The sequence below is a fragment of the Tympanuchus pallidicinctus genome, unplaced genomic scaffold (assembly GCF_026119805.1).
Source record: "Tympanuchus pallidicinctus isolate F22 unplaced genomic scaffold, pur_lepc_1.0 scaffold22, whole genome shotgun sequence".
Taxonomy (NCBI): domain Eukaryota; kingdom Metazoa; phylum Chordata; class Aves; order Galliformes; family Phasianidae; genus Tympanuchus; species Tympanuchus pallidicinctus.
The window spans coordinates 32,473,612-32,498,326 of NW_026294739.1; the positions used below are offsets into that span (position 1 = coordinate 32,473,612).

General features: G+C 38.5%; 2 protein-coding genes across 2 annotated transcripts in view; both read right to left on the bottom strand.

Annotated features, from left to right (window-relative positions):
* KCTD15 (potassium channel tetramerization domain containing 15) overlaps nt 1-24,715 on the bottom strand; it is a 197,986-nt gene that overhangs the window by 77,477 nt on the left and 95,794 nt on the right. The gene's annotated exons all lie outside the window — the stretch shown is intronic.
* The window catches only part of CHST8 (carbohydrate sulfotransferase 8), a 167,708-nt gene that overhangs the window by 5,409 nt on the left and 137,584 nt on the right, over nt 1-24,715 (bottom strand). The window lies entirely within an intron of this gene.

The window sequence follows — 24,715 nt, forward strand, 5'->3', positions numbered from 1 at the left end:
GTTCGTTTTCATAATGCTGTGAAAGCTCTTGCCCGCCTACTTATTCACACTTCAGTTAATTGCAGTTAAAGTAGTTAGTCCAACTGATACAATCAATCATGGTGTTTTTGCCTCTTTTAAATCAAAACTACAAACTGGTGTTAATTGTAGTCTGAGTCAAATTGCTGAAGTTATTTCTGTGCTGTTGGAGCTCATCCTAGCAGTGCTTATCGCTTCTTTGATTCGTGTTTGAGTTTTAATCCTCAAAAACAAATGCAGCAATTTGTTAGTAGTAGCAGAAATGCTAAGTTATGGCTTGAAGCACTGATTGAGCACCTGGTGGAAAGGAGGGCCAACCCAGGGGAGCTCAGTGCATGCAGTGCACCTGAGTGACCAGAAGGGGTGGAGCCAGGATGCACCTTTTCCTAAACTCCTCATTTAAGGGCTGGCAGAGGAGGTGAAAGTTTCTTGCTGGAGTTTCCTGCCTACCTGAGGCCTTCTGGTAAGCAGGTAAGCAGATTCTTTCCTTTGTTTCTGTGCCTACAGCTGTTATGTTTGAGCAAGTCCTTGCTTACTGTGGCCTAGGACTTTGCTACTCTGCTGTCATGGCTATGGTTTCCATTGTGTGATAGTGTTACATTTGTAATAAACTCAAGGTGGATTATTAAAAGCAACGGGCATGTTATTTTTACTTTACCAGAAGTAGTTTTCAGATGCCTTACGTGAGTCTTAAGCTTTTTTTCTAGCTTATTTGCAGAAATGTTTAGCTGGAAATTAAGGAGAGAGATTCTAAGGAGAAAAAGAGGTGGTCTATAGCATCCTTGTCTGTGTTATGAAAGACTTAGGCTGGTTGTCTTGTACTAGGCTTTATGTTACTGACTTGCTGTCCAGTTCTTGATGTGATCAAATTAAGGATTTTCTCTTTTACCATTCCTGTGTACTGTTACAGAGCAATGAGGTTATGGAATCTGCTGTCCAACAAGCATTAAAAAAATTGAGCACCAGCACTTTATACATATTCATACTGGAGCCTGGATGATTGGGTTAAACCATAAATCAGTTCTGTTTGTCAGCAGATGTAACCTTCTGCTTGCTTTGTAACCCTGGAGGCATAACCTTAAGCCACTTGAGCTGAATTTGTGTTGGCTGCTTGGCCTATAGCCTAAGGCATCATTAATAAGGCTAGCTGGAGTAGCTGTCGAACTTTTACCTTGGGCTTTCTTATAGCAGAGTTTGAAATTAAATGTGTGTTTTCTTACAAATTCATAATATTGTTACAGTATTCCTTCTCTTGTAGGTAGAAATCATGTGTGCCAGTACAGCTGTGAAAAATTAATGCAGAAAAAAAAATTTAGTTTGTAGGTCGATTCTTCTGATTTCCAGAGTAAATTTAGTATAATGCACTTTGTATCAGTGTTGTTGTAAGAATTACTCACAGTGGCTACCAATTTCAGTTCTGCTTTTATACCTCTAAGTGTTTCATTTCTAAATCTCTCTTTAAACTGGTTTCAGTGTTAAATCATGCCTCATTCTCTGTCACAGAGGTATGGAAATGTACTTTGGTTTTTGGTAATGCCAAAATTCATAAGTGAAGGTTTACATATTTAAAATATTTATCCTACTGTGAATAATCTGTGCCTATGAGTGTAAGGCAGAGGAACTGGTGTTGCAACTATACCCAAAAGATAGGAGTTTGTAGGCATTGTATCTTATTTTCCTCTCAGTTTCCAAAAACTCTTTGAGATTTTTCCCAAATGAAAGCATGTATAGATGAGAAAGACCTGGTCACTAGTCAGGAAAGTAAACCATTGTTTTGGACTGAATGAAATGCAAGTATTTGAGCATTTACTGTGTCTAGATAGTAATGTAAGAGTTAGTGTTAAGTTCTTGACAGGTTTGTTTAGTTATAGTCATTTCTCTTGACATCAGTGGAAACAGTGATAGTTTATAGCAAAATCACATCCTCAGTGTAATTACCCATAGAAGTCTGCATGTACCTGCTATGAATAATAATAAAAAAAAAGGTGCAAAGAGCAGCTATGGAACCCGTTTTTTTTTTTTTTTCTTTGATTAATTATGAGCTATTATGTTTCTGTAGCATCATTTCATAAAGGTAGCTTGTTTTAGGGACAAATATCTTGCACTCACAGGCTGTGCTTTGAAAAATTATAAATAAATACTGGTAGGCAATGAGTAACAGTTTTTGAAAATGATTCTTCCCTTACTGCCGTTCACACATAATCAGAACAACAATTCATGTTCAATGTAAATGTTTGGTGAAGCACTTGCCAATCTCTTCAATGTTTTCTGAGTTGTGACTTCTAAGAGTTGGCTTCTTCTAGCTGTCTTTCTCATAATACAGTCTGTCACTTCAGATTTAAAGGTACATGAGGGAAAAAACCTCTTAAGTTCAGTGGATTTGGAGAAAGCATATTGCACAGATCTCCTCTGCTAATCAAGTGTAAACTTAATGTTATGCTGCATCTTTGTGATCTTGGCAATAACGTTTGAGAGCTAGGAAGTAACGTGGATCGTAATTTGTCTTTGCTGTAAATAAAAGGCTGTTGTCTGCTGTGCCCAGGTATTTGATCATTTAACGTTTGGTGCCAGTATCTCACTAGTGCTCAGACAGAGAAAGAATAGCCAAGAGACAGAATCATTCTATCAGTTGTACACTGTTAATGTCAGCTTTTGTGGTGTTTTCTTCTCCCTCCCTTGTGCAACCGTGATTTTCCAAACCTGAGCTTGGTCTGCTTTTGTTGTTTTTCAAGAAATATGAGCCTTATGCTTCATCCATTCCTACCATACAGTCAGTTGCATTGTGAGCTTTTCCTTTTTTTTCTTTTTTTTTTTAAATGCTACTAGCAACACAATAAAATGGCCTTCATCTTCCCAGTGTAATATTATATAGCTTTGCCTCTCCTGCTTTCTCCTCTGTCTCTGCTTCAAGACCTAATTTTGGTTTGCCTGGAGTGGTGTTTTGCTCTGTTCTGAGACCGCACTGCAACTGAAATATTTGTTAATAAAAATGATAACTTCAAGTCTGCTTCTGCAACTCCTTTCCTTTAGTGGTCTTCTGTAAGCAGCATGTACTTGTTTGCTTCATCTTAATTGATTTTTGAGCTATGTATACTCTGGGGGGCTGTTCACGTCATTGCACGAACATCTGAGCCAAGTGTCCCATTCCCATGTGCTTACTCAGGGAAGACATCACATACTTAATCACAGAATCAATAGTGGATTAGTACTCAGAATTCTCATTAGTGTGAAAAATTGTCAGTTTCAAAAGGGTTTTCCACAGAATTTTGGTCAGAGGGAAAAAAAAAAAAAAAAGAACATGCAAAAAAGAAAAAAACTAGAAAAAGAACTGTTAGTTTGACTTGTATATACGAAATGCCCATTCCTGATCCCAACTTATTCCAGCATCTAATTGTTCACATATTTTAATTAAGTTACTTAAAATGGGAAAATGTAATTGCTATTGTATATGTAAAACCAAATATTTCGCAATAAAAAATATTGTTAAGTGTACATATTTGGAGTACTTTTTAATTACAGAAACTTTGTTAGGAAACAATTCTGTATTAAAATTGAGGCCTAATCAATCAGAAAGTACATGTGTATCTGTTGTACATGCAGGCATAGTAAGCAGTGAAGTTGTTATATCTAAAACTCAAGGGTTTTTGAGTGTTTTGGTTAATTGATACAATGCTGAACCACTGTCAAAGCTAAATGCTTAGTGACAAGACAGGCATCACAGTGTTTTACAGAGAACTATGAAGACATGCATTTCCAAGTCACTACAGTGTCTGACTTTGGCTTGTGTTTAATTTTATATTAATTTTTGCAGACAAGGCGAGAGAGTTTCACTCTCTGTGAATAGCAGGGTACATGGAGGAAGTTCTAAAGCCTCTTGATGTTTGACCAAGTCTGTCGTTCTTGAGATGAATGCAGTCAAATGCTGTCTTCATAGCACCTTTTATTCTTACAGAACTTAAAATCAGATCATTTTGGCAAATCAGTTATAAGTTGTCATGTTTTGAATTCAAATAGTAGTTGTCTTAAACCCCCATATTAGCTGATAAATTTTACTCTGAAGAATTTCAATCTCAACTGTGATTTTATCTATGTATTTTAAAGTAAAAACTAGATTAGATTTCTCCAATATGCTTAGCAGTAAAGATCACACTTCTTAAATCCATCTTGCTGACTTAAAGAAGCTGCAAACTTCTTGAGCAGGTTTGGTCATTATTTCATTTGCACAGCAAAGGATGGTCAGAATGTTTCCCTGGCTATTTCCCAGTCTCCAAAGCATCCCTGAGAAGCCCCAAGTAGTTAGGCCTAACTGAGCAAGTAACTTCCTGCTCTAGCAAGCTCCTGACTGTTTTTTCTTTTTTTGTGTTTTAATAAGCCATTCTTCATATGTGAGGTTCTTTGTAAATCAAAAAACTCATTTTTTCCTTAGTTTTCTGCTTTTTGTTTCAATCATAACATTGCCAAGCACACTGTATTTAACAAATACTTTGTATTTTGTTTGTTAAAGTATTTTAGATACTTTGAATGCTTTCTTATAAGTGACTTGCTCTCAAGCAGTCGTGGAGAAGTGGAATACTTCCTAAAAAAGACAGCCGTCTTCTCCCTTGATTTCTGCTCTACTGGTCCAGTACTGTGCACACAAACTGAATTGCTTCATATTGATCTTGTGCTTTGTATTGATCAGAGTCAGATTCAAAGAGGTAGGCACTGCATCTAAGTAGAACAGTTGCTTCTTATTGCTACACCAGACAAATCTGGGGTTTCTCCATCCCATAGGCAGCAGGCAGTACAGTACCATGCTGCATTTGTATCATGGGGTGTTGAAGATAGTAGCAGTTTGTGTTTATGTGACAGCAGGTCTCCTTTCATATCCTTGAAAATAATAACAGTGTTTTTACCAAGAAATCAGAGGTGCGTGCTCAAAAGTAGCTGTAAGAAATGTATTTAAAACAAAGGAGTGGGAATAAATGTATTCCACCCAGAGGCTTCCAGTTTTAATACTGGGAAGCCTCTAGATGCTGTATCGTTGTTTCAAGAAATGTAATAAATTGTTGATAACTAAGATGAGGCACAAATTAAGTGAATTGTTCTCAACTCCAATTATTAGAGGAACAAGTATCAGATGTCAAGTGTGGCACCTATACCTGGCAAAACAATGCTAACACATCTAAGAGGCAGTCAGGTATTGTTACTGTCTCTGGGGCTTCTCCATTAATAAAGTGGCTGTTTGGTGTTCATATTTCCCACTTGGCTACGTGGAAGTAGCCAATGAAGAATAGTGGTTGGATACCTTGTGTCTGGACAGTTTGTCAAACACTGTCTTACCTTAGCATAAGGGACAAGGCTGGAGGACAGGAGGTTTCTTAAACGAGTGTGGAATTCTCTTGTTCTGACGAATAGGATAGAGTACACAGGCACGACTAGGTACTGGTTCTTGTTGCCTGTGATGTCCCCAGCTTAACCCAAGGAAACACAATACATTTATAGTAACTTGAGAAAAGGGTATCAAATGAAGAGAGAGAGACTGAAAAGTCTCAGATTTTCCCAGTAAGATTTGAAATAAATGAAGAAATTTATTCAAGATAAAAATTGGAAAAAATCTACAGAAATACTTGCTATCATATAAGGGCTGGCGATTCTCAATAGGTTTCAACTCTTTTGTACTAGGCTGTGCTAAAAATGGGCATCTGTTGCTGAGTTTTTCTTAATGCTTCATATGACCTGCTTGAGTTTTACAGGTTCAAGTGCTTACAGAACATATGGTTTGAGCTTAATGAAGCATTATAACATGAGACCCTCTGGACCCATTTAGCTACAGCAGGGTTTAGAGGACAATTGCTCTGTTAACCACTGCTCACAACTCTTACAATTTGGAACTGCTTAGATCAAGATCCAATCTATCTGCAGCTTGGAGTCTGCACTGGAGGCCTTTGTTGCCTCTGGCCTGTACATTTCCCAGCACACTTTTACATTACATCTATGTTCTGGCCTTATTTTGCCTCCCCACACGTAGCTGCAAGAACTTTAGGCAGATTGCATAGCAAGCTAATGCCAAGGAGAGTAATTTTCCCTATTCATGTAGTCTTCCTGTTTGCTTTGCTGGTCTCTGTCTGTCAGATCACTGCCTTCCTTTCCCCAGCTGAAAGAGTAGTAAAAAGAAAGATGCAGCAGTGGTATGGCAATGTCCCTCAGGTATGTGGATGGGAAGTAGCCTTCTCTGGGGACTGGTTATTGTTCTTTTTATCTTCACACTTGATTTGGCAAAGTTTCTTTTAAAGAGGTCACATCTGCTGTGGCAGGGAGAAAAGGAAAGGATTATGTTGGGTCAATCTTTGATAATTCCAATAGATGCTATTTCTGCCTCTTCAGCACACTGGCTGCATGAACCAGAAGGGCTCTGATGTACTTGCCTCTCTTTGGTACTCTCTAAACCATTAGTAATGCCTGGAATATGAACTCCTCTGCCACTATAATGTTTCTACTTGTGTTTTCTGTTCGTGTATAATTTCAGTTGCTAATTTTTCTAATACCCCACATAGGGTGGTTCATCAGCTCACCGAAGGGCTGTGAGATGGAGTTGATTGCAACTACCTTTACAACCCAAGTTTGGGATGCTCTTTAAGATGATTGAAACTGATTTTATGTACTACCTAAATGGAGAGTTGTCAAGTGGCTACCAAATTCTGTTAATGATGAACATAATTTGTGTTCTTGTACTTCCATCAGCTAAGTCTGACTTGATTGAAAGCTTTTCAACAATGATTGTTGTTTGGAGCATTTCAATATATTAATGGTTCACTCAGTACATTGCATACAGTATATACAATTCATTTTTTTTCTGTTATTGATGAACAGAAATGAAGGAATGTGCCACTTTTATTCAGTTTTCTGAGTAGACTTGTGTATGGAACTGATTCCTGATAATGAAGCACATTGTGGACTCTATACAGGCTATACAGTGCAATTCAATATTGTAATTCTTTGAGGTGCATTTGTTCCAGTACTGATTAAACCCCAAGGCTACAGCAGAAAGCTATGTGCATATAGGACATTACCTATCTGATGACTTCTTTAATCTGAAATGCAACACTTTCATCCCTACAGCTGTGGATTTTTTGCTGATCTTACTAGCTTATTGAGTTTTCATTCAGAATGCATATAGGTTGCATTCTTATGTATTGATGTCTGATAAGACATTTTTAGTTCTTTGAAAGTAGTATAGGCAACACTACTAGGAAGCCTTCCAGTTTTAATCTTTTGTTTCTTCTTAATTGCTTATTAATGCTTTCCTTTGACAAGTTAATTCATTTCAGTCTCAATTTTCACTTTTGATCAAATGTTAAGCATAAATTTATATTTAAAGTTGTGTGTGTGACTTCACTGTAATTGCAAGTGTCTGTTGCATTTAAAATGAATGGCATTCATCAGAAACAAGTCTTTTGCTATTTGCAGTTTTGATTTGCTGGTCTTCTTATGTTCCTATAGCTAATTTAGAGGAGTGGGGGAATAAAATAATGGATATTTTTACTTCAGTCACTGAGTCTCTTCATCCCTTCCCATAACTGCTTGTGCATTTGGTTTGTCTGTACAAAATGAAAATATTCAGAATATATTCCTGAGAGAACTTTCATGCTGATTATGCAGAGGGATTTGAGAAAAAGATCATGCTTTCACTGGCATGGCTTGTATGTGGTGCAATATGACAATGATCTAGAATAAGAATATATCTTACACGAACAAAACAAAATCATTAAAATAATCTCCATTTGCGTCAGAAATTTGAATCCATGGCTCAGTTTTGCTTAAAAACAAGTGGGTTTTGAGATAATCCATTTACATCGCTTCCCTTCTTCCCCCATTAAGGAAGGTGGTAACTGCTGACAGCAAGTGCTGCAGGATGCAATGTGTGTGATTTCCTTGGTGGCTGCCAGACTCTTCAGATAAGGCTTTCGAACTACATTTATAATAACAGAAATACACTATGGGAAAGATGGACAGTGTGGTCTTCAAGCTTGTTTTATATCAGTGTACTGAAATATTTTTTCATCTACCAGTTATCCCAGCTTCATACTGGTGCATTGGCTTTCAGAACTCACTGGAAGACTGAATGATTCATTGCTTTCTTTATTTTTACAGAGAAGCAATATCCTTTGAGAAGTTTAGAAACAGAACCTCTGTTATAAATTCTGAATGTAATCTTGCAAATCTGGGCTTTGGGCTCCTCTGCTGTGACTGATTTTGTATTTCATAATTCTGTTTCTTAACAATGAATTCTGTCAAATCACAAGACAAAATATCAGGCAAATTTGATTTGGAGTGAATTGGAGCATGGCACATGTTAACTGACCGATCAAGAATGTAAGGAAGTGGTTCTCTGCAAATACCCTTGTGGTGGTCTCCTTAAATTCAGGGTTATTGTTGAATACAGGCAGTGCTTTTGAAAAAAGAATGGATCTTTCTTTTCTAGCTTTTCCCCCGAGGATTTTCCCCTGGTATTTTGTACTACCTTCTTTGATTTGGAATATCTCACAAGCTCTGTATTTTTAAGTTAATGCTGGCAGTCAGGCTCCCTGGCATGTGTGCTTTTTCCACAATACGTTTGTATTCTCATTGCATATCCTCTTTTGATACAATAGATTTTTCAAGTGTCATTATCCACTATTTCACATCTACTCATGCCTAATGTCACCATGTACAACCAATGCAGAAAACAGCAGAAAAAAATCCTTGCAGAAGTTATTTTTGTGTATGTATGATTCTTAGGGTGCCTGTGTATAAGTTTTATTTGGTTCTGTAGAATGCTTCCAGCTTATTCAGGTGTAGCTGTGACCTGTATGAAGTCAGGAGGCTCTAATAGTTTTTAAAATAGTAGCTTCTGTTGTGTTATGAAAACCTGCGTAGCCAAGGTTGTTTAAAATAACCTGCTCCAGCTATCTTTGGTGTCGATTTCACCCTTGTCATAAGATACTACAAAGTTCTCTTGTCATTCAAGCTACAGAGATTTAAAACTAGCTTTAGTTTCTTTGCTTGAACCGTACTCTGAGTCCTCCAAAAGGAAGTAGCTGTTTTACTGCTCTGCATCAGTTTTCCCTGCAGAACTGTGTCTATTCTTTATTTACTGGGTTCACTTTCTTCTCTTTCAACACCCAATAGGCACCACAATTTCTAAAATGAGTATACAGAAGCGTCTTGAGAGAAATAACTTGTATTAGGATCTCTAATGTTTTGAATACTTCCCACCTTCTCTGATTCTATGATTCAATGATTGTATTTTCATGTGGCTTCATATTTATTTTAACTAGGTAGAAATCCAGATGGGAATTTCTCTTTTAATAAAACTATAGGGGTTGAAAACCTTAACGCACTTGTTACTGAATTAATTATTGAACACTGAGTTAAAATAATACAGAAACCCTGGATCAAGGGAAGAATCTATTTTCTTTCAACTGGTTTTAATTATATTAACAGATGAAGGTTTTTTTAGTGTATACAAAAGCATTATTTTTTGCAGTAGCATACTAGGAAGAATGTATTCTTCTAGAATTACATGCAGTTTATAGCTGGATTGAGCAGTGAAGCCAACAACCTGTCTGGTTTATGCAGCTCTGTTCCTGAAAAGAAGCTCGCGTGGTACCACAGTGCTACCATCTCTCAGTGAATCAAGGTGAGCCTATGTAGCAGCATGGGCATGAAGACACCGTGCTTGTAGTAATTCTCACAGCCTTTTATTTTTTCATTGATCTTTACAAGCCTATAACTCTTTTTAAAAGTGTGTCATTAGATAGATATTGAAAGGAAAATGCTTATGATGACTCTACAAAACCAATAAAGCTGTCTTTATTAGCTTGTATAAGGTCTTTATTGGGCACACGGTCTTAGTCTCAGTAGATAGTGAGCCATATTTAGACACCCAAAAACAGTTTCTCCCAGGCAACTTCAGAAAATGCATTAAAAAGAGCGTGGCCAGCAGGTCGAGGGAGGTGATCCTCCCCCTCTACTCTGCCCTGGTGAGGCCTCATCTGGAGTACTGCGTCCAGTTCTGGGCTCCCCAGTACAAAAAAGACAGGGATCTCTTGGAAAGAGTCCAGCGGAGGGCCACGAAGATGGTGAAGGGCCTGGAGCATCTCTCCTTTGAGGAAAGGCTGAGTGAACTGGGTCTGTTCAGCCTTGAGGAAAGAAGACTGAGAGGGGACCTGATCCAGGTCTATAAATATCTGAGGTGTGGGGGGCAGAATGGCGAGGCCAGACTGTTTTCAGTGGTGAGTGGAGACAGGACAAGGGGAAACGGCTGGAAACTGCAGCATAGGAAGTTCTGCACAAATGTGCGCAAGAACTTCTTTACAGTGAGGTGATGGAGCACTGGAACAGGCTGCCCAGGGAGGTGGTGGAGTCTCCTTCTCTGGAGATGTTCAAGACCTGCCTGGACACCTACCTGTGCGACCTGCTGTAGGGAACCTGCTTTGGCAGGGGGGTTGGACTCGATGATCTCTTGAGGTCCCTTCCAACCCCTGCGATTCTGTGATTCTGTGAAGCCGTTATCCATGCACTTACAGTGCTCTACACCTTTGTCAGGCTCACTTTCTTTTCTGATTTTTCTGCCCAGTCAAAATAGAAAACCTTAAACATAGGTACCTGATCCTAAGTAGTAACCAGTGGAAGAGGTAACTGGTGACTCCTGGTGAAGGAACAAGTTCCTTTGTTTCCAGTGCATCCATGGCTTAGACACTAAACATTAATTTTCATCAAGCACTTTGCTATAAATCTCAGTTTAGTATCTGTTTCAGATGTTCTAGATAAATCCTTAACCTTTAAGTTGTTCCCTCTTGTAATCCTATATCACTGATGAATCTTGGCAGTGACAAATGGCACTGCTAGACCCTGCGGCTACTTGAGTTTGTGTTCTTCTGTGTGCTTTCTTTAGAGGAAGGACATGGCAGCTTGGAGAGAGTCAGTTTGAATACTAATGTCTATAAGTGACATCCTCCTTTACAATTTTTTCCTCCCCTTTCCAAGCTCTGAGTGTCTATGGAAAGAAGCCACCTTTCAACAAGAAAATGAAACAACTACCCTACTGACCAAACAAGAAAGCTCACCACAAAACCATCCTTGTCTCTTCAAGTAAAAGCTATCTTATGTCATTGAGACCACTTGCAATCAATGTACTGCATTTTTGAACTCTAGTAACGTAGCCAATGCAAATAAAAAAGTGATACGTCTGTATGTGTTTTCTGTTTTAAAGAGAAGAGTAGAAAAGTATAGATTACTGACAATGATTTTCAAAAATGAAAGCAATAGAATGTCGGTTTCTGTGTAACATAACAATTTTGCAGTTAGTGCTATCAGTAAACAGTGAAGAAACAACTGAATACTGTTGAAATAGAAACAAAATACAAAACAGATATGAGAGTGAATTCCAGATTTTCTGTTTAATATAAAATTTTTTTGGGTAAGTAAACATAAACTGAAAGCCTGAATTTCACATGGAAAACGTTCTTTTTGACCAGTCCTGCTGTATTGGCGAGATCTGTTCTGACCAAGTGCAATCCAGAGGTTACATCGTGCATGTGTTCAATATGCAGGGTAGATTAGGCAAGTTTTAAGATTTTACATGACATTGCCCAACGTTAGACTACAGGAACTCCCAGCTGCAATGCTTTTGACCAAGAGCAGATCAGCACAGTGACTTTGTGGTAACTGTATAGAACAAGTAAGCTTTAAAATGAATGGGAAAGCCTTTAGAGAAAAAAGCTGCAGTAACACAAAACAGGAGCTAGAGCTGTTCTCTGCCCTGAAGTGATGCACATCTACTGGTCTAGGCACATTTAAGAGCTGAGTGTGTTCAGTACCTTCTAAGACCTGGCTTAGACCCTAAATTTTCATGATACTTCCAGCTCAGTCTCATTTCTAGTTATTGGCTTAGAGGGAATAGTCTTTCTTAATGACCTCTCGAGGGTATCACAAAACTTTATTAATATTAAGCAAAGAACTTGGAGATCCTCCACAATTATGTGGTTAAAATAAGGTTTTAATGGTGTGGCTTTGTCACAGGAAAAAAAGAAAAATCTGTCCTATTGCTTTGAATGACTGTAAAGACTTTTTGTACTGTTTGTTAATATATTTAGATTAGATGCTAATGTGAAAGCCTAAACACCCTGTCATCTTCAGACATGCTCAGGCAATTAGAGTGCGGCTTGTATTGTTTTATAATTCAAGCCTGCTGAAGTCATAAATTAAGAAGCTCATTAAATTTTCAATTGCATTAATAGGAAAATTCAACTTATTAAATTCTTTGGTAAGGCATAATAACAAAGTATTGGAAATGCATCTTTTTTTTCCTCCCTCTGCTCTCATTAGTACTTGTTGCCCGAGTAGCCTTAATATAGCAAAAATAAAGCAATAAGAATATAAGTTGAAGAAACTGTGACATGGAGCTTAACAGCAATCTTCCTTGTTGCATTTTTAAGAATTGCTTAACAAGTTCTCCTGACTGAAAGCCTGCTCCATTAATGGTTGCATGCATCTCGGCAGCAAGGTGCCAGCATCTCTGCCCTCTGTGCTTGGCACTGCGTTGCTTACAGCAGGCTATCAGATAAAGGCCAATAATACGGTTCTTATTTGGCAATACATGACACAGTTTGATAATATGGGTTGAACAGTATAGAAAAGAAAATATTAGAGAAAAAAAAATCTCAGCTTTCCCAGTGATTGGAATTTGTAATTGTATATATTTAATGGAGCATGAAACTGCTGTGGGCTATGTCTGTACTGGTAAAAATGGCTTTGTGTCCATTAGAATCCTGGTTGTGGTGGGCTTCATTACCTCAGTGAAATGTTCAATACCAGCTAATTATTCAAACAAAAATTAATTGCAAGTTAATGTAGTTACAGGCAGTTGTACCGTGGCTGACTTTTCCCACTGTGTTAGTATGCTTGTATTGTAACAGAACAAAGCTTTACAGAAATTCCTCGTTCACCTTAGCAGGTGTTAGTGGTATGTAATTTCATTCACTGTTTATCTTGGTTATCTCTAAATTCTGGTGGGACAGAGGGAGAACTGAGCATGAGGGCACGTGGAATCCTTAGCAGGTAGTACTAAGTCATTCCAGACAATGATGCACACAGAAAAATATTTGTCTAGATTATTTGAAGTGTGAGTTTCTTTCCTGACAGACTACTAACTAGACTACTAACACTTTTGTTGCCTGCTGAAATTAAAGTTTGAATGAAAAAGCTACACTTTATATCAAGTTGCAAAAAAATCATACCAAAAATCTGTTTTCTCAGCCCACTACTCAGTCTGGAGAAATGCCAGAGTTTCAGAGATGTCTCCATTTCTTCAAGCTATTTGATGGCATCTGTTTCCAAACTTCTCCCATGCATGCAAAGGTGTGCCCTAGCGCTCTGTGGAGTCCATTAAACTCCCAGGGATTTCAGGACTGGTGACCCATTTAAATTCTTCAACTGTATCTCACAGCAAGGCATTTGATAAATGGATCTTTTGTCACACAAGTAGGTGATATTTGCAAAGGTCCCTTCCAACTCAAATGGTTCCATGTTAACTCTGCTTTTTCTCTCTGAGTACACTTGGATATCTAATTGCAAGGTCAATTATTATTAGTTTTTTGTTTGTTTGTTTGTTTTTTATTTTTTTTTAACCTCCCCTGCCCTCCTGATTTTTCATCTGTGAACCCTCATATTTTTCCTTCTGACAGTGAGTTTTATTTTTAGAAGCCTGTTTTGGAACACAGAAGCAGCACTGCAAATAATAAAACCTACAGACACTTTTCAAATGTCTGTTGCTGCTGCTCTTGTCACTTCTTTGGAAGAGATTTCGTAACCATCACTGCTTCTCAGGGAGGTTTAATAACAGTGTAGTGCCAAATCATAATCTGATGGGTTCATGAGTAGGGGAGGCCATTTTATATTGCAGGTCACAGGGAAAGACAGTGCTTGTATTTGTGCCTTTGTGAGGTGATTTTCCTCTGTGGGGTACTGATCTGGCTTCTAGGAAAATGGGATCTTAATATGTGGCAACTACTTGGCATTTAACTGCTTGCTACTTCAACCTTTAAACTTATTAAGCTAAAATGATAGTACTTTAGAATCTGATTCATGACTTTTCATTGCTCTAGATAGGTAATGAGATTTCTTAGTGTTTTCATCATAATGAAGATATTCACGATGTATTTATCTATGAAACTTCAGTAGTTTACTTCTTTCAGAGATGTGAAGGTTTACAGATCTTCACATAAGGCAGTGCTCTGTTGAGCAGATGATATCAGCAGTGAAAGGACTTGGCTTTGCTTTTGGACACGTACCAGTTGTTCTTCCTGGTGGCAGCTGCAGCCCAGTTTGCAGGTATCACTGGGTTGTACTGGGAGGTGTTAGTAAGGAGCTGAAGTACGGCGAGGGCTGCGTGTCTCACAAACCTCAGGAGTAGGATTTCATATAGAAATGTGTGATTTCTTCTAGAAATGCGCTCTATCTTTAAGGTGTTCTTAAGCATGTTTTCCTAAGTCAGGGCCATGTGGAAAACTATTTCACAATTTGGTTAAAATGCTTTGTGGTTTTGCACAATGTTTCTTTAAAGACAGCACAGCTTCTGGCTTTTCAATTTTTTCCACTGTCAATCAAAATAAGTTTTAATCTACTTTTCCGTGCATTTCTTTTAACAGCACTGCTACAATAAAACTTAAATAATTTCATTAACCTTGGCCTAGACTTGCACTGAGAATCTCCTTAATTGGGCAAGCACAGCACAGATGCGAGATCTACGCTTACTGCAGCAGTGCCAATCTACTGGCAATGTGTCATTTTTAATGTGACAGCTGTATTCCAGCAATCAAGGGTTACAGCTTCTGGCAGCGTGAAGTTCTCATTATGCCATTTCTGCTCAGCAGTAAAATAATTATTTCAAAGCAAGCTGCTTCCTTCCCATCCCTAACCTGAGAAGTCTTCCTGTTTATTGTTTTGTGGCTTTTCATCTCATCATTATTTGCAGCAGCTGGGTTTGTGTGTAAATGCTAGTGTTCTAAGATTGACCTGAGATATATTGCTGGTTTGTTACTTTTATATATCTATATAAATATAAAATAAAGGCAAAATAATTTTCCAAGTACATTTATCCTTCAAGTTAAATGAACTGGAAATAACTAAAAATTGGAGTGCTTTATACTTGTTTAATTATGTCATATATACATCATTTTTATAAACTTGTCTTTCTGCTGATCTCTGAACTCTTAAAATGTTCTCCCTATAAAAATTTCACTGAAGGAACTGAAAAAAAAAAAAAGCCATGCAGGAGCTGTCATGAGAAATTGCTAAAGCAGAAACCTGAATCTATTTGAATCTATTTGATTCATTTCACTTGAGATACTTTTGAGAGGAATACCTTTTTCTTGGTTTTTATCCTGAGACAGTTAATTTTCTTTTAAAGTCCAAGGAGCAAACAGTGCATAACTGACCTGTGAAGAAATACTGCTTTACACAACAAAATATGCTGACATTTACAGAGGTCAGAGTCTTTGGTCAACCTGTCTTCCCACCCATCCTTCCCCTTCGCAATTCTGGAATTGACCTGGGCATGTAAGTAACTTTAGGAGGAAGAGGGTTTTTTCTAGTCTCATAGACCAAAGAAATAAGCTCAACTCAATGAGGAAGTAACAACAATTACAGAGCCCAAAGCAATTCTGTACCACAACTACATGGCCAAAAATAGAAGCAGGTTTGCTAGGATCTAATGACTGCAATAGTGATAGCAAATGTGGTAGAAATTAGCAAAAACATCTTGAAAAGAAAATCACTTTTCATCAACACCTTATTTTTAGTGAATTGGTGCTGAATTTTAATTTGTAATTCAGTTTCCTTAATGCATTCACCTTATGTAACTGAGAAATCAATATCACTGGATGGGTGTATTGGTTTTGCTTCTCTACTTTAAAGGTCATGTTCTAATTTAAGCAACTACAAAAATTATCATTTTTTCAGTAATTTTAGATAAGGCTTCTCTGTAGCCTTAAGAAAAGTATACTAATATGCTTTTGGGAGCAAAATAGTTTGATGTATTACTGCTACGTGACAAAACCAATACAGAATCTTTATTAATAATCCTATTAATGTTTCATCTAATGTGATGGAAATGGTGAATAAATTGTGGCTTTAACCCACTGCTGAGTTTCCAATTACTATTTTTCTCCCTATCTGCTTGCACTATATCATTTTTTTTAATATGACTGAAATGTTCTAACAATCAAGGGTTAGGATCCTAACAGCATGAAGTCCTCATTACATGATTTCTACGCTACAGCAAAATAATGATTGTGAGGCAAGCTGTTCTCCATGTAACACTTACAGAATAACTCATAAGACTACCCATTTACCAGCTTCTGGTTATGGATTCAATTACTTCATGCCTCAGGTTTGTGGATGTTGGAATCGTGTCATGCATCTGTCTTGAGCTGTACCATAAAAAGCATTTAAAGTGGATAAATTACAGGTGATATTCCCCAGGAGCACTCTGAGGTTTTTGCTTTTTCCCAAGCCACTCAAGGCTGCGTCTTCTAAAAGTTTAATGAAGGTTTCATAAACCACGAAAAAGCCCACTGGAATGTCGTCACCTTCTTCCATCTTCTGATAGTGCCCCCAAATCTACATTTTTCACAATTAATAGAGAGAATATTACACTTGAAAGTCAGGATTTAAATGATAAGTTATAGTCCCAAGTACATGTTAAACAAAATGGAAGAGGTAAATAAATGGCATTTGTTATGAGAGATACCTTTTTCAAAACAATACGGCTTGGTATCGGATTAGTGCAGTTTGCTTCCTTTAGCATGCAATACAAAATTGGCAAGGAGATGGAACTATAAATACTTCACTGTTCGAAACTGACTCTAGGTACAGCCACTGTATGCCTGCTATTTCTTTATTAGGGATAGAGCAGGGTGAAATCCAGGTTGCCTGACTCTACTTCATCTGACCTGTAGCCTCTTTTTTATTTCCTTTTACTGTAGGAGAAAATTAAAGCATGCCTGTAAAACCAAATGCTTTCTTGATAAAAGCCTGGTTTGTTTTTTTTTTCTTTTCCAAGAGGAGAGAATCCTACAGTGTTGACAGTGTAAACAATCTTGCAAGTGGTGACCAGTTGTTGATTGGTGATCTGAAGTAATTACCAAGCTCAAAACTGAAAACCATATAAATCATTCTACAATTATACTTCAATTACTGTTTGTGCTTTTATGAGAAACTTAGCATCACCTATTTTTTGTTTGCTGTCTGGTGCCCTGGAGAATGCAGTAAGGTGCTTGCTTGAGAAGGGAAGTAATGAGTCCACTTGCAGCAGGGTACTGCTGTTTTTCTTTCCTTTTTAAAATCTTATTTCTGAGCTTGACCCAGTAGAATTTCATGGAGAAGAAGGTAAAAAGGCTACCAGTACAACCCAAACACTCCCTAACGTCTGGTAAACTCTTACATTCTGTATAGCCATAGAGTGTGCTCTCAGCTCATGCTCTGCCTTGCAGTTCCACACTGCTGATCAGTTGTGCTGGAGGCAACTGTGGAGGCAAATATTTCCGTGACACCTCAAGTATTGGGAAGCAACCTGAGGGAAAATTAAGATTTTTCTGACGTGATGAGACAGATAATGCGTAATAATTTTCTATCTACCTCTGGAATTTGGCAGACTGAGGCAGACCACCAAGTCTTGTGTCACAGGGAAGCCTTGGTTCAGAACCATGCTTGTTGCCATCAGTCAGTGGAGTGTCAGGATTAGATCGCATGTATGGACAACACTGACAGGCCTTTCATGCTATAAAACTAGTCTTCTGTACCTCTGTAAATGATGGCTGTTTTCCCAGCTAGATGAATTCGTGGAGAATTATTTGGTATACATACACTGTTTCCACACTTGTTTGCTGCATGCAGAATTTGTGGCTGGTGAGTGTAAAGCAGGGAGTCCTAAGACACCTGGGAAGCAACTGATTGCTGTGCACAGCTCTCTTGCTTCTTGGGGCAGTCGAGCTATTGACAAGAAAAGAGCTTAAGAGGAGTTATGGCTTTCTTAGCTCTAGAAAGCAAGCTACAGATCAGAAGAGACCGGTGCTCAGGTGTTACACTTGTGATTTTCAGATGCTTAGGTGCGTGGTTTTAACAAAGACACAATAGTGACGTTTTTATGATTCTCTTTTCTAACTCTTATATTTTTATTGCTTTCCAAGTCTTACTTTCCTGACCTTTGTTTGATACCCCTGATTTGAAGAGAGACTCGGAGAGCAAAAAGATGCAGTTTCATGTGTCATTAATTCCTTATTGCCTTGGTATTTATCTATCTCTTGATACTGTTCTTTCAGTTCTTAGTTTGGATAACAGGATTGTAAATCCCATTTCTCCTGCCCCTCCAAAACTTATGGATGGTATAAACACTTTTGTATCCGCATTGCTAACATCCATACATCAGATGTGACAGCATTACTGAGGAATATAGTGAGGCTGTTTTCATTTGACTGTGTTAACGTAATAGAAGAACATGTTTGTGCACTGATGAGCAATATACTCTTGAGTCAGTGCCTCCAAAATCATTACCTTGCAACATAGTGTAATTATGCCAGTTATCCACCATATATTGGTCTAGAATGTTTGTTTTTAAATATGTTAGGTATTCATCTTAATTTATAAACTACTTAGGTCTATTGGTATCATAGGTATCCAGAAAAATGATATTTAGTCAATAAGCAAAGAGAAGCAAGAACAAAAGAATTAAGAGTGTAAATGCTATAGAGTGGATAGAATGACATGGAAATAGAGAAGATTCCCCCTGTGAATGTGGTAACTGAATTTGTACTGGTAATTAAAGAAATCAGAAGGGACCTGAGATTGGCAGGGCAAGAGCCAGGGGAAGCCTTTATCATCTTTAACATCGTTTCTTATAAGAAAAAGGCTTTAGCATCCTACTTTCTCGTAGGCTTATAGTGGGTCACTGTTACAGACAAAAGCAAGACAGATATTAAAGATCAGACCTCTGCACTCCCTTTTCTTCCTGCCAAGTCTATCTGTGGAGGTCTGAATGACTGCAGTCTGTGTGCTGAAGTTCTGCAGTGGCAGGAGACTGGGTGGCTCTTGAGCCAGTGAGGAGTAATTTTCCAAGCAAGAAAACTCAGATGTTTCCACTGATCCAGCTCCCTGAATTTGCAATGAGTGTGTCAGCTGCCTGTGGATGCCTGGGGAACACTCCAACAGGAGAGACTGAGATGTTTTCTGGCAAAAGGAGGAGGAATACTGGGGATAGAGGAATACGGACATGGGGGAAGTAGCAGAAGTGGAAATTCACTGAGCAAGTAGCCTGCAGTCTGAGGAGATTCATGGTATGTTGTTTTCATGGTGATCATGAAGAATTTTCAGCCAGAACCCATTTTGGAAGCAGAAATGTGTGCACGAGTTTGCTCACCTGTATCTATCCCTAGAGACTAACTTTCCTTGTTTTTCCTACACAGCTTCCTTGTCTCTGTTGTTAGATATATAACTAAGAATTTGCTCTCCTTCAACCTTATTTTGCTTTACCACAGTTTTCCTTTGTCCCCTAGGTTATTTAAATTCAATTTTGAAAGAAACTCATTGTTTCTCTTCCTGTCATCCCTCCCTATATACTCTCTTTTTTTCTGGGATCTGCATGATTTGCACCACAGATCAGAATCCCTGGCAGTGGTGCAAGTTCAGTTACCTCTCTGAGGCTTCCTTGCAGCAGGGCTGTTGTTATGCCCATTGTGGCAGGTTTCTGTCGGGAGACCTCAGGTTAGCCTAGGGATTTCAGGTATTGCATCCTTGAGCTTGGGTGCTGAGGTACCGTCTCCACATTATGTAGGGCAGGGGGTTATCAGCGGAGTTGCTTTTCAGCTCAACTGTTAGGAATCATGGGAAGTATGTGATGGATGGCTGTGGTGTGGAACGAGCTGAATACGGGACAAGAATCACTGCTATAGAAACCTACAAGGTTGCAAAAAGATAGTATTCCCTTAAAACATAGGCTGGAAATGACCTCTTTTACTTCACTGTAGTTGTCTTTGTTTCTTCTTCACTACAGGGATGTAATATATGGTATAAAACCTGTTTGCTGAAGCCATTTCACTCACTTCACTGGGACGAGATTTTTTCCATAGTGTTTAAAAATGGCTCACATAGCTACAGTTCTGCAGATGTACCTGAGTGTGAAGATGAAATAAGCTTGGCCTCTGAATTATAGATCAAACTGTATTGTACACCTAACTAATGCGTCAAGTAGAAACTAAAATGTTGAAATAAGTGAGCCATTTATTGCAACACGAGCAAAAGGCAGAACAGTGAAGCCTAACCTTTACAAAAGCCCAGCTTGCTTTAGTAGTTTTATACTTTCTAGAAAGAAATCCATTCATGCACTTCAGTAGACGCTGGTCTTTTATAATCTTTCACTTGTTCTTAAATAGGAATGAAATTTATTAACTTCTGTGGATGCACCCAAAAGAGTGCATCCTGGAGTGACTGCATTAAGGATTCAGGTATCTGTCATAGCTTTGAATTGTATTCTCACTATCTATGTAGAGTAACATTAACATTGCACTGTGAATTGTAGTGGAAGCATGTTCAGTTCGAAGTTGTTATTGCATTTTTGTTGTCGTATATTGATAGCGTTTAAACAATGTTTGCATCTTGTAAATATTTGCAGCAGTTCTTTAAATTGCGTAATGCTTAGAGTACTTTTCAGAGCTCTAACATGTAGAAACAACTTTGTATCAGTAAAGAAATCCTATGTGTTTGCATCTTCTAACAGCAGAGTGTTCAACTGTACCTGCAGAGTAGAAAAAGACCGATTAAGATTCCTGAAATTTTGCCCTTGCATGTTTTTGTTCTACTGCTGAACGTGCCACTAAACAATCCAGCATACAAGCAAACGAGATGTGAGGAGGCCTATTGAACACAGAATTTTCACAGTAAAACAGCACAAATTTTAGTTCAATCATCTCTTCAACTATTAAACTGTGAATAACCCTCTGGTCTTTTCTGTAACATTTGTAGCCATATAACGTGATCAACAAAATCAGGAATGTTAAAGGAATACGAAGTACAACAAGATTCTCTACGTGAATCCAGTCGTTACACTGGCTTTTCCAAATGCTCGTTGGCAGCGTGTGGTTAGTTGTGTTTTAGTGCTGTGTGTGGATTCTAGGGGAGGCTGCTGCATTGCATGTACAGTGCCATAGGGTCACTTCATTGGTCTCAGTTTTCACAACATAAACTGGTGTCATTAAATAGAAAGGATGTCTAAATTTTTACAGAATAGCTATAGCCAAATAATTTTGTGACTATTTGTTCAAAATGATGAACAGAAAAGATCTGCTTCTTAACGTTCTTGTTATGGTTTAAGGGAGGCTCTTAATGTTTTGTGTACGCTGTTCTGAATGGAAGGAGAGGGACAGCCATTGTTGTGTTGCTTTGAGCATACGTAAGCGTTGTAGAATTCAGTGGCTAATCTGAGTGTGTAAAGAAATTCGTATATCCATAAGCAAAGCTGATTTCTGTTTTGTTAAAACCAGACCATCAGAGCCTGAGATGGACATTGTGAAGGCTACAGAAAGTTTTGTACATCCAGAAGAATCCCTAGTCATCCCAATTCTGAGTGCTGGATATATGCAGACAGCTACGTAGGGTCACGTTCACATGTATCGCACAAAGCTAACTGCTCGTAGCCATTATGCTCTGATATTAAAATTACTTAGAAGCAGCTTTTATTAAAATATTTCTCTTGAAATTGTATAGATTTTTTATAGACCACTCACCCAAGTTCTGTAGAAAATTGGAAGCTTTCAGTTGAAAATCTGTTCTATTTAATGGCTGAATCAAATGCCATTGTGCTAGCAATGGAAGCCCTGGCTCGATGGCATGCTGGTCCTTCTGCTAAGCCAGGATCTTCCCTGGGGCCATCTGCCACAACTGGCCAGCAGGCCAGCTCCATGCTGCAGAGCAAGGTGATGTGGGGGCAGTGGGAGGGGTGCCTGACCAACACCAAGGCTCAGACCATGGCTTCTCTGGGAGTCTTAGTTCTTTTGAGAAGTGCTTGGTTTCTAACTGTGTTTCTCTGCAAGGTTGTTGCAGTTTTCCTCAGAATGATTTTGTATTTCCTCTGCCTTTGAAGGTTTTTCACCTCACAGTATCTATGTAAATTATTTTTCCTAAAAAGTCATTTTCATAAGACTTATTTTCTGATCTTCAGCATTGGGAAATGCAGAGAAAACTACGGATGTAAAACAACATGTATAAATAGAACTAAGGAAACAAAAAAAAAAAATAGAAAACTAAGTCTTCAGGTTTATGATAAACGTTCTTGGTCAAATGAAGCATAACAGGATTTTTCTTTGTCACTATTCTTTTTCTGAGAATGTAGAGTAAAGCCACACTTCCACATCAGAGATGACTATGCAGTTTCACAAATGTAAAAATCCTTTCTCTGCTGTGTGTGCCTGTAGGAAGCTGAAGCCATTTCAATGATTTCTCTTAGGCCACTGAACCTCCATTTGATGGCAATAACTTCTTGGTTACTACAGCCCTGTGCTGGAATCAAGAGCAGTGACCTGGACATGAAAGGCTCTGCATCCCATTCCAGGCCCCAGGTTGCTGGTCTTGGCCCATTTTAATTTTCCTCTACAAGCAACAACTTCTGCCTCTGGAATTACTGCCTGAAACAGGCAGCAAAGAAATGATTCTGCTGCTCATATATTTCCACTTAGGTTCAGTGATTGGGATCACATTGGGCAATGTGTGGTGAACTGAGAGGCTCGTTCTGCTTTTCGTAATCGTTCTCTGTGATATAAATGTTACAGAAGTGCTGTGTATTCCAATTAGATTTAAACAGTAACTCTAGCAGGGAGCATCTGCTGTGCACTCACAGGATAAATCAGCTTTCCTACTGAGCTCCATAGTATATTTAAAATAAATAAATTAAAAATTTCAGTAATCTCCAGAAAAAGCATATATTTTTTTTCTGACTATCTTGCTTAGTCCTTCCTGTACTTATGCCTCAAGGATAATGAATTCCTTTGACTCCACGCAAGATGAGATTCCTTCTAATTGCCAAGAGCCTTAGCCAGTAGCATCTTGTCTCCATTGCTGTTCACAAGCAGACAATGAAACCAAGATTAGCTTATCAGCATTGAACTCTACTTCTGTGGCCTCCCTGTGTGATGTTGGGCAAGTCATTCCTCTTTATAAGTGGGAATAATTATGCTTTTGTTCTTTGTCTACCTCAGGTGGAAAACCTTTGGACCAGAGATTTTTTTTTTTTTTTTAAATCTTCATGACTGCAGTGAATCTAGCACTGAATTCCAGTTCGGGAGAATTATCATGGAGCAGAACCAAATCTGATTTGTTACAATTATTTTTGTTGCTATCTGAGTTATAACTGAGTGTGAACTCATGGGATTTGGCTCATTAGTGAGCGGAAAAGATCCATTTTGTGTAACTGATTTCAGCAGATAACGTACGCACACTTGCCACAAGATGTGTATCTGTACACTATATATCCTCTACTACAGGAGTACACCCATACATCCCTTCACTACAAGAGGGCTATGGAGTTGCTTAAAGGTGTGGAGAGTAGAGCGATGAAGCCAGTGAAGGGACTAGAAAATGAGAACTATGAGGAGCAGATGGGTTTGTTTGCTTTGGAGAAGAGGAGGTGAGCTCATTGCTCTCTACAGCAACTGCAAGGAGGTCTCTATCTCTGATGACAAGTGATAGACTGAAAGGAAATAGTCACAAGTCTCCCCTACCAGAGGAGGCTTAGACTGGACTTCAGGAAAAATTCCCTCTTGGAGAGGGAAATCAGCATTAGTATAGGCTGTCCCAGGAAGTAGCGGAGCCCCCACATACTTAAGAGATGGGTGGATGTGGCACTAAAGGCTTAGTAGTGAGACTGAACAGGTGAGGTTGATGGTTGCACCTGGTGATTGTGAAAGTCCTTTCCAAACGAGATGATCCTATAATTCTGTGTATACAAAGTGTATCTTGTCCATCAAGATGAGCTGCCAGGGGAAGGCATTCCACAAACCAGCTTGTGAAGAGTGATATGGCACTGTCAGGCAAAAGATGAGCCAGGTCTTAAGGTTTTTCACACTTAGCAGAACAATCCAGGACTGCTGTTTTTCCTGTGGTGCAACAACAAAATGCACTTTTCACTCAGCTAGCTAGAAATACATATTTTAACATTGTTTAGGTATCTTTGCATCTCTTGCTACTGTAAAGTAAGCAGAAATGACCTCAGGAAGGCATACTAAGACCTGAAGCTTGCTTGTGCAATGCTTTGACTGATAATGCAGTCATAGCCAAAAGGCCCAGACAGCCAACTGTGCCTTTCTGTGGGCTCCAACCTGCCCAAAAAGAGAACAGATTTAATTAAGGCTATTATCGATGTAGCACTGCATAATGATTTACCCCAAGTGAGAGGCAAAATCTCATTTGTTGGAGGTTAATATAACTTTGTATGTTTGAAAGGCTTATAGCTCTGTCTGTTAAATGTAATAACTGAAATTTTGTATCTTCAAGCCTAAGTTGTTCCAGGCATAAAATGAAAACCAACTCTATATTTACTCAGACCATTTCCATTGTTTGAATCCCTTTATGGGTACATGAAAGAAAGTCTGATGAAATGAATTATAGATATCAAAAAACAGCAAGAGTT